This window comes from Natator depressus, chromosome 1, assembly GCF_965152275.1.
Source record: "Natator depressus isolate rNatDep1 chromosome 1, rNatDep2.hap1, whole genome shotgun sequence".
NCBI classification, from domain to species: Eukaryota; Metazoa; Chordata; order Testudines; family Cheloniidae; genus Natator; species Natator depressus.
In genome coordinates, this window is record NC_134234.1 from 320,747,921 (window position 1) to 320,759,246 (window position 11,326).

Here is an 11,326-nt window from a genome sequence, read left to right on the forward strand (position 1 = left end):
TCCAGTACAGCTGTGACTTCTGTCCTATTTTTTAAGGGATACAAATACTTTTGTTTTGTAACCCTAGCAAATGTTTCTGTTTGACTCATGCGTGACTTAAGACTTTTTTTCCAGTAACTTAAATTTAGCTCCCAGGTCATTACTCCTGCACCTCTGTATTTCATAGCTATCAGTACATAGTACAAACATTGCGGGCTTGTCTACACACAAAAGTCGTATAGCTTTCATAGAATCATAGAATATCAGGGTTGGAAGGGACCTCAGGAGGTCGTCTCGTCCAACCCCCTGCTCGAAGCAGGACCAATCCCCAACTAAATCATCCCAGCCAGGGCTTTGTCAAGCCTGAACTTAAAAACCTCAAAGGAAGGAGATTCTACCACCTCCCGAGGTAACACATTCCAGTGCTTCACCACCCTCCTAGTGAAAAAGTTTTTCCTAATAGCCAACCTAAACCTCCCCCACTGCAACTTGAGACCATTACTCCTTGTTCTGTCATCTGCTACCACTGAGAACAGTCTAGATCCATCCTCTTTGGAACCCCCTTTCAGGTAGTTGAAAGCAGCTATTAAATCCCCCCTCATTCTTCTCTTCCGCAGACTAAACAATCCCAGTTCCCTCAGCCTCTCCTCATAAGTCATATGTTCCAGTAGTCCCCTAATCATTTTTGTTGCCCTCTGCTGGACACTTTCCAATTTTTGCACACCCTTCTTATAATGAGGGGCCCAAAACTGGACACACTACTCCAGATGAGGCCTCACCAATGTCAAATAGGGGGAACGATCACATCCCTCGATCTGCTGGCAATGCCCCTACTTATACAGCCCACAATGCCATTGGCCTTCTTGGCAACAAGAGCACACTGTTAACGCATATCCAGCTTCTCGTCCACTGTAACCCCTAGGTCCTTTTCTGCAGAACTGCTGCCGAGCCATTCAGTCCCTAGTCTGTAGTGGTGCATGGGAGTTTTCCATCCTAAATGCAGAACTCTGCACTTGTCCTTGTTGAACCTCATCAGATTTCTATTATTACTGTTAATAATACCAGTATAGTTAAAGCAATATAACCTTCCTTGTGCAGGTGAAGCACTATAGATGTACCAGTATAACTTATTCCCTTTCCCTTATGGGAATAAAGTATCCAGATATAATGCACCTTTGAACCAGTGTAACTGCATCTATATTGAGGATTGTACTGGCCTAATTATTATGTAAAACTCATAGCCCTAATTGAAATAGTTTATGTACTAATTACTAATATAACTTTGTGCAGACCAGGCCTGAGTCCTCCATAGCAGTCACCAGAAGTTTTTCTAGATGTCTTCTGAGATCCAATTACCTTTGCACTCAATAGCTAAGTCACTGAACAGTTCTCATGATTACCACATACTCAGACTATCGATATTTTTAATGATCAAATCCAATATCACCACAGCCTGTCTGCATCTTCCTGCAACACCATTCCAGGAGTGACACCTTCAGTGCATGAGAAATTATCAGCTTCCTCTACTTGCATTGGAGGGCAAGTCCTACATAAGGGAGTTTGTCCATTCCAGCTTGGTTCCCTCCCATCATGAGACTGGTTTCTTCAACAGGAAGAATGAACAGCCAATGCAGACTCTACAATATTCTGTCTGTATATATAATTTAACTCCCCTCTGCTCCTATAGTTCAATAGCTGTGGCTGCAAGGTGCTGTAGATCACAAACTGCAGGCAATGGTTATGAAATTCACTCCTCTGTAGTGGACCAGCACAAGACCTGTACACCACTTTACCCCTCAAAGTAGGGCTTACGTTGAACATGAGTGGTATATAGGCCTTGTGCTGGTCCTCTACAGAGGGATAAATTTCACCTCAGGTGCATATTATGGCACATAGAGACAAGGCAAGTAGTTGTACATTCTGCACTCTACTGCAGTAAACTGAGTAACTCCCACTCTCATTAGAGAACTCTAAGGGCTGGTCTACGCTACCGCAGTAAATCGATCTAACTTACGCAACTTCAGTTACATGAATAACATAACTGAAGTTGACCTCGTTAGATCCACTTACTGCGGTGGCTACACTGTGCTGTGTCGACGGGGGAGTGTCTCCCGTCGACTTCCCTTACTCTTCTCGGGGAGGTGGAGTACATAAATCGATGGGAGAGTGCTCTTCACCATCTTCACCAGACCCACTAAATCGACACTTGCTGCATCGATTGCAGCAGTGCTGATCTACTGGCAAGTACAGATGTACCCCTAGACTTTAAGGCCAGAAGGGACCATCATGATCATCTAGTCTGACCTCCTGCACATTGCAAGCCAAAGAACCTCGCCCACCCACTCCTGTAATAATCCCATAATCTTTGGCTGAGCTAATGAAGTCCTCAAAGCCTGATTTAAAGACTTCAAGTTACAGAGAACCCACCATTTCTCTAGTTCAGCAGTTCTCAAACGTCACTGCACTGTGACCCCCTTCTGACTGGGGATGTAAAAGGTTAACCGGTAAGCATTAGGCTTACCGGTAAACCGACCTTAACCATTAATCCCCTGTCTGCCAGCCGGTGCAGACCTGGCCATGCTGGCCCAGCCGCCTGGAGGGACCGCAGCCACGCCAGGCCGGCCAGCCAGAGAAGCCCAGCCCCAGGTGGGCCGTAGCGGCCCCGGCTGCGCCTGCTGGCCAGCTGAAAGGACCCCAGCCGTGGCCGCAACTGCCAGTCAACCAGAGGGTTTCCAGCCCTGGCTGCACCAGGCCGGTCGGAACAACCTCAGTTAACCAGTTAAACGATGTAATCTTAATAATTTAACCGGTTAACTTTTTAAATGATATTTACATCCGTACTTCTGACAACAAAAATTACCTCATGACCCTGGGCAAGTGGGGGCGGAAGCTGATGCCTGAGGTCCGTTGCCCTGAGCTGAAGCCCTTCGGCTTTAGCTTAAGCCCAAGACCACAGTGAGTCTAATGTCAGTCCTGTGACCATATTAAAATGGGGTCACAACCCACTTTGGGGTTGTGACCCACAGTTTGAGAACCACTACTCTAGTTCAAACCAGCAAATGACCTGTGCCCCACACTGCAGAGGAAGGCAAAAAAAACCCCAAGGTCTCTGCCAATTTGACCTAGGGGAAAATTCCTTCCCAACTACAAATCTGTCCATCAGACCCTGAGCATGTGGAAAAGACACTTGGGAAAGAATTCTCTGTAGTAATTAACAGCCCTCCTCATCTAGCGTTCCATCTCCAGCTGTTGGACATATTTGCTAAAAGCAAATGGGCCATGTGCCATTGTAGGCAGTCTCATCATACGATCCCCTCCATAAATATATCAAGCTCAGTCTCGGAACAAGTTAAATTTTCTTGCCCCTATTATTCCCCTTGGACAGCTGTTCCAGAACCTCACCCCTCTCCTGATTAGAAACCTTCTAATTTCTAACCTAACTTGTTGATGACCAATTTATATTAATTTGTTCTTGTGTCAGCATTGGTGCTGTGTCCTCTATTTCCATAGTTTAACTAGGATTTTTGTTCTGTGACTAGGTTATTTAACAGCATCTCTCTATGTTAGTGCACTAACAACTAATTAAGATGCCTACTCCTGTGCCATGTTACCAGTGGTCACTTTCTCTAGGATCTCTCACTAGCTAGCTTTGTATTTCTAGCCAATATTTGTATATCTAGCCAGTACAAATCACAAGGTCTTTGCCCCTCCCACTTGCTCAGCTACTGTCTGTCAGTGGGCCTTACTTGGGCTCATTCACTTCAACTTCAAAGAGATTAGTTCAAAACTTTTATTACTGTCAAAGAGACTAGACCACTCTTACAGCACTAACAATTAGTTAATACCTTTTTAAATGTCTATTTTTAAAATGATGGTTTAGACTGATCCTTAAATTAGGCTTAGAATGAAAATAAAATACACATTAAAAGAAAATATTTACATAAATTAAGATAACTAAGTCCCTGATCCTACCATAAGCTCAACACAAGTGGGCCTCTTGGCCCATGTGGAGCTCACACCAGAATGGACACAAAACTACATTAAGAACATAAGCCATTTATCACAGGGTGGTTGTCTCCTTATGGGGCCTGAGCCCACCTGACAAGATCTATTCACCTCTCCAGGTGGATAATTAGGTCATGTGATTAACTCAGGCAGGGTCTGGGGGGAGATCAAGGAGGAAAGGCGAGACCCCTGGGGGAGCGCACTCAAATGGGAGCTGGTAACACTCTAGTTAGGAGGGATGGGATTAGCAGGCAGGACAAGGCTGGGAAGCTGTAGCTGGACTGAAAAAGCAGTTCCAGGTGAGTGCTGCAGGGAGTGAGACTGGCTCCCGTAGGGAGAACAGAACCCAGCTCCATGGAGGAAGTCAGGGGACTCTGTGATGGATCTTATGGTACCCAGCATTGTGAGTAAACTTGTTACTCCTGCCTCCAGTGTGAGGGAGTCTTGTTTGAGGTAGTTGAGTGTTAGCTCCCTCACACCACCAACCTTTCAGCCAGTGAAGTAGTCTCCTCCCGGCTATACCAGCCCTCTTTCTTTTGCAAGTTAACAAGAGGTGCAACCCAGTCCCCAAGTCCTCTTGAAGCTTTCCCCTATGATATCCAGCCCTTCATGCTAGCTACTCACGGAAATCCCAGATTGTCTGCTCCCAAAGGAGCAATGTACTTCTTCTGTATAACACACAGAGTTTATAATGAAACAAAGTTTATTTAAGAAAGAATAGAGATTCCACTGGAAATGAGAGAGTGATGGAAACAAATGATTATACACAAAACAACATCATAAAATGCGAACTAGGGCCTACATTTATTAACGGTTACCGTACTTTTCTTAGATAACGAAGTAGGTCCTCTCTTCCCCCCAAAGTTCAATTTGTCGCAGAGCTGGCTGGCTTCCCAGGAACCACAATCATAGGCATTGACTTCCCCTCTACCTGGGGAGTGCTAGACCCCCCCACTCCACCAAATCCCCTACTCCCACCCCGCCTCTTCCTGCCTTGCCCAGTGGGGCTGCCGACGGGGGAGCTCCCGCCCTGGAGCACCCACGGACTCAGTGCCTACGACCACAATCCAATCTTTCATGAAAAAGCCCCCTGCTCAACAACATGTCTCCTCAGCGAATGAATCAAGAGTGCCCCTCCCCACTCTGTGTTATACTGAAACAGTCTAACAATCCCATCTCTTATTCTGGTCCTTTTTTACCTCCAAGTGGCTTTGATTGTTTGCAGTTGTCTTTGATGGTTTTCCATTGACTGCTCTGTGATGAGGCAAGAATAAACAAGAGAACCTTGCATTACATCAGTGGCTAAGCAAGGAAGGGTGGCAATTCCCACCTGCATGAATAGGCCGTCAACATGTAGTAGGTAGTCACCGACGAGGCCCAGAAAAAGATCATCCTCGTCGACATCACGGTCTCCTTTGAGAACAGGACCCCGGCCTTCCGCGAAGCCCCAGCTCGTAAGCTGGAAAAATACGCCCCCCGGCCAACACCCTGAGAGCGAAGGGCTATGAGGTGCAGATGGATGCCCTGATCGTTGGAGCCCTGGGCACTTGGGACCCCTGCAATGAGCATGTGCTGCGGACCTGTGGGATTGGTCGACGCTACGCACGGCTCATGCCGCGCCTCATGGTCTCGGGCACCATCCAGTGGTCCAGGGACATCTACATCGAACACATCACCAGCCACCGACAGTACCAGGAGGTGTGAGCCGGTACGACATCGTGCATCCACTATGGGAAAGGGACTGAGAGGCTTTTTTCCATTGGACCATATGAACTGGAACCATAAACTCACTGAACATTAAATCCCACCAAATGAGGGTAGATCCATCCCCATCATCGTATCCGCTCATTATACTTCACACCTGAACATAGCCATTATATGGACAACATACCCCCATATCTCAATGTCTGTACTTTGACCGGTTAAACTTTTACCCCCAATCAGGGAGATTGCAGATTATGTATTCCTTACGCCACCAGCTCCTAAACTGAATTTCGCACCCCTTGATAATCTGTACCTTATTCCCTGATAACCAGAAACTTCTATGCTTGAACTCTGTACCATTTTCTTTTTATTTCAACATTATCCTAATAAAATTATTAAATCTTACTCCCTGGTAACTCCTTTTAACCTTAAGACCACAAGGGCGTAAACTTCCATATAGTTACATTATTTCTTAATTATTACCTGTACATGCATTGTACCATGCTTATGAACGTTGATAAGTTGCAACCTTTCATTAGAGCCCTTACATGTTACCTTTTATGGATAAATACCCTGTAAGCAGTGCATTTGATGTACTGAGTTTGTCAGCTCTGAGCAGGGCCAATCAGAGCAGGGGCCAGGAGGGCCATTTGGCCTGGGCCTCAAGCTCAAAGGGGGCCTCAAAATTTAGACTCTTGTAAATTTTTTGGCATTTGATAAGTTTTGCAACTTGTTTTTATGCGCATTCTTATCGGACCAAAATGTGACACACTCTCAGTTTAGAGCTGCAAATTTAAGCAAATAAGAGATGTGATTTGGTAAAAGACATAATTTTTTTGTTAACTGATATGGATTTTGTCATGTTAAAAATGTTCATAAATATTAATAAAAATATATCAGTTCTGATGGCACAAGATTAGACCGTGATTAATGTGTCCTCTCAGATCGGCTGATTATATAAACAAACCACTACTAGTGGCTGGTGCTGGATCAAGTGCATGTTGAAAGGTAGAGAACCGTTACGTTTTAGTGTCTTTATAGTTTTACATCTAAGATACTAAGGAATTATTTATGTGTGAGAATTCCTCATTATTATCTTCATATGGTAACTAAAAGAGGTGACTGGTTGGCTGAGCACTAGCTTGGTAGCTTGGCCATCATCATAGACTTTCGTAGTCTATAGGCTCAGCCTCAAGGTGAAAATTTGTGAGGACAATCTTGTACATTGAGTTTCGTGAGGACACACGTTTGAAATTTTTGGACATTATCCCTCTATCTGTATCCATGTCTGTGTTTACTGTATATATGTCAGCCCTTTGTCTTCAGCTCAGCGTGTTATATTATACCTTGCGTGCTTGATTCATTGATAAGGATAATAACCTGTCTGACTGTTTCATTTTGTGTTCTTAATTAGTATTCCTTCGTTTTTAAATCTTTTCAGCATTTGTGTACATGTTTACAGTAGAAGATTTCAAGTGTAAATAAGCTACTTATTTACAACAAAATATTTCAAGTGTGGATAGGCTACTTATTTACAGCAGAACATTTCAGATATGGTTGGCTACATATTGCGTATTTTTGTCAGTTTGCCTGCATCAGGTGACCACACCTTCAACATTTTGAAGCAGGTAAAGAACTATCACCATTCAGCTATGGGACAAGAGTGTTTGAATGGGCTCACCATGCTTAATATCAATTGTGACAGTGCATGAAAGCTAGATTTTTCCCCAATAATTAGTGCATTTGCACTGAAAAAGGCTAGAAAAGTATTTGTTAAATAAAAAAATATTCAAATTATGTCTCACTCTTTTTTTGTTTTGTTTTCCTGTGTCGTCATTTTTTATTTTTATTATGGCTAGGGGCCTCAAAAGCTGGAAGTGGCCCGAGCGTCTCTGGACCTCTGAGAGGGCCTGGTTCTGAGATGAGCTGTTTGCAAAGAAAAGGAGACCCTTTGCCAAGAGTTCTTTGTGTCAGACTCCTATCTCAGTGGGAGAGAGGCACTGAACTTGGTTTGGGGCCTGGAAGGCCAGACTCCTGATTAAAGGAGAGAGATGCTGATCTGAATTCCAAGGTTCTTATCCTTGGAGTTTGACCAGCCCAGCTGTTTGATGTCTCTGAATGGTTAATCACTTCCTGGTGGTGAGGAGTAGGGCTGAACTGAGCCACGAAGGGAGACCTAGTATAAAAAGTCACCTGCAAGGCAAACTTGAGGGTCACAAACAGAGGCAACTAACAGGAGAGTTTCAGAGGGAGTTTGGAGAGTGAGTATGAGAAGCTTCCCTTCCAGGTTCAGCATTATGTGTGATAGCAAGATGGCTAGTGATGGAACAATGATGGTGGGACCCACAATGTATGTGCCATGTTATCGCTCCTACCTGAAGACAGAAAGGATGAAGGGCAAGTGGGTTACTCTGCTGGAGGAAAAGATTCTTCAAGTTGATATGCTACTGAGAATCAGAAACAGTGGGGAGTTCCTAGACAGCCAGGTTTGGGACACACCAGAACCCCAGGTTCAAGGAAGAATGGAGCTGGCCACCAAGGAATCGGAAAAAGAGGAAGTCAGAGAGGAGGCCTGGCAGTCCGTAACTAGCAGAAGCAAGAGGTCATAGTATCATATTACTCTTTCTGAGTCACTGATAACACAAAAGAAAATCATCTTGAATGCTTATGGATCAGTGTCCTAACAGATAAAGCACAAGATGGGGTATTAGTTGGGGTCTGCTACAGCCCACTGAATCACGCTAGGGACCAGGATCACACTAGCTTCTTACGCACTTATCTATAATGTGTAGGAATCATGGGGGTCTTCAATTTGAATTTCTAAATGTTATAGATGACAATTTTCTAACTCAAAGACTGTTGCAGCCAACATTGGGGAATGCTTATTAGACTTTGTCTTAACAGATAAAGAGGAATTGATCACAGAACTAAAATTAATGGTAGTTTAGGTACAAGTGATCATGACTTGACCACATTTATAAGGTGAAGCTTAATAAAGTCTAGACCAGTCATATATATACTTGGTGCTTTAATAGGGCCAGTTTCACAAAGGTGAAAACTGTTATGAGCCAGATTAGCTGGGAGGAAGAATTTAGTCAGAAAAATGTGTATGATAACTGAAACTCATTTAAGAATACCTTACTAAATGCCCCAAGAAGAAGGCTGTACTGGTCAAAAAGACCAACTGGTTTAGAGGAGAAGTGAAGCCAGCTATAATATTATATAAAAACAAAGGGGAAATTGATAGTAATGAATATAAATCAGAAGCTAGGAATTGTAGAAAATTGATAAGGGAAGCCTGGGACACAAGGAAAAAATCTATGAGCAGCAGAGTAAAGGACAATAAGAAGGAATTTTTTGAATATATAGGAACAAAAAGAATCCTGACAATGGCTGTACTGGTCAAAAAGACCAACTGGTTTAGAGGAGAAGTGAAGCCAGCTATAATATTATATAAAAACAAAGGGGAAATTGATAGTAATGAATATAAATCAGAAGCTAGGAATTGTAGAAAATTGATAAGGGAAGCCTGGGACACAAGGAAAAAATCTATGAGCAGCAGAGTAAAGGACAATAAGAAGGAATTTTTTGAATATATAGGAACAAAAAGAATCCTGACAATGGTATCAGTCCATTACTAGACTGAAATGATAGGATTATCAGCAATAATGCAGAAAAGGCAGAAGTGTTCAATAAATATTTCTTTCTGCGTTTAGGGAAAATATAGATGATATAGTCCATCATATGGTGATAAAACTCTTTCCATTTCACTAGTATCTCTGGAGGATGTTATACAGTAGCTACTGAGGTCAGATTTTTAAAATCAGCAGATTTCTTGGCTTACAGAGTTTTAAAAGAGCTGCCTGAGGAGCTTGCTTGACCATTAATGTTGACATTCAAAAAGCCTTGAAACATTAGCAAAGTTCCAAAAGAAAGCTAATGTTGTGCCAATTTTTTAAAAAGGTAAACAGAATGACCATGGTAATTATAGGCCTATCAGCCTGATATCAATCCTGGGCAAGATAATGGAGCAACTGATATGGGACTTGATCAATAACGAATTAAGGTAATGTAATTAATACAAATCAACATGGGTTTATGGAAAATAGATCCTGTCAAACTAACTTGGTATCTTTTTTTTTTTTAATGAAATTAAAAGTTTGTTTAGTAAAGGTATTAGTATTGATGTAATAGACTTCTGTAAGGTATGACATCTTGATTACAAAATTAGAATGATCTAAAATTAACATGGCATACATTAAATCAATTAAAAACTGGCTAACAGGTCTCAAAATATACCTGTAAATGGGGAATCATCATCCAGTGGGTTTATTTCTACTAGATCTGATGGATCGATTCTTCGCCCCACGCTATTTAACCTTTTTATCAATGACCTGGAAGAAAACATAAAATCATCACTGATAAATTTTGCAGATGGAAAAAAAATATTGGGGGAGTGGTAAATAATGAAGAGTGATCTGGATTGTTTGGTAAACTGGGCACAGTCAAACAATATGCATTTTCATAGGGGTAAATGTATATATCTAGGAACAAAGAATGTAGCCATCCTTACAGGATGAAAGAGTCTATCCTGGGAAGCAGAAACTCTGAAAAAGATTTGGGGGTTGTGGTGGATGATTAGTTGAAAATGAGCTCCCAGTGTGACACTTGGCCAAAAGAAATAATGCGATCCTGGAGTAGAGAGGATATTTTTGCTGTGTGTGACACCGGTGCAATCACTGCTGGAATACTGTGTCCAGTTCTGGTGCCTGCAAATTAAGAAGGATGTTGATAAATTGAAGAGGGCTCAGGAAGAGACATGAGAATCATTCAAGGATTAGAAAACATGCCTTATAGTGACAGACTCCAAAAGCTCAATCTATTTAGTTTAACAAAGAGAAAGTTAAGGGGTGACTTGGTTACAATCAGTACCTGTATAGAAACAAATATTTAATAATGGGCTCTTCAATCTACTAGAAAAGGGTACAACTTCCAAAGGCTGGAAGTTAACCAGTGGTTCTCAACCTGCGGCCCTTGGGCCTCTTGCGGCCCAATCAGCACATGCCTGTGGGCCATGTGACATCCGCAGGGCCATACAGGTAGATTTGGATGCGGCCCACATAATACACTGCGGGCCGCACTAAGCTAGACGAATTCAGACTGGAAATAAGACATAAATTGTAATTAGAGCAATTTACTAAGGGTCATGGTGGACTTTCCATCCTTGTCAAGTTTTAAATCTGGATCTGATCTTTTTCTAAAAGATATGGTCTAGGAATTATTTTGGAGAAGTTCCATGGCCTGTGTTACACACGTGTTAGATTAGATCAGTGGTTCTCAACCTATTTACCATTGTGGGTCGCATATGCTCTGTGGGTGCTCCAGGGCTCAAGCACCTATGGGGAAAAAAATAGTGGGTGCTCAGCACCCGGGAGTCAGAGCTTGAGTGTGGAATGTGATGAGTTCTGTGCTGCTAACAAATTCTGCCCTTGGGGCAGGGAGTTTGTTTATGAACAGAGGCAGGGTGATTAAGATAACAAAAGGCTTGTCATTAAATTAAGAATCCTTAGATGATCCTGAAAACATTCCCAGGCACTCCAGTTAAAAGATAGGAAACAAAGGGTAGGGATAAATGGTC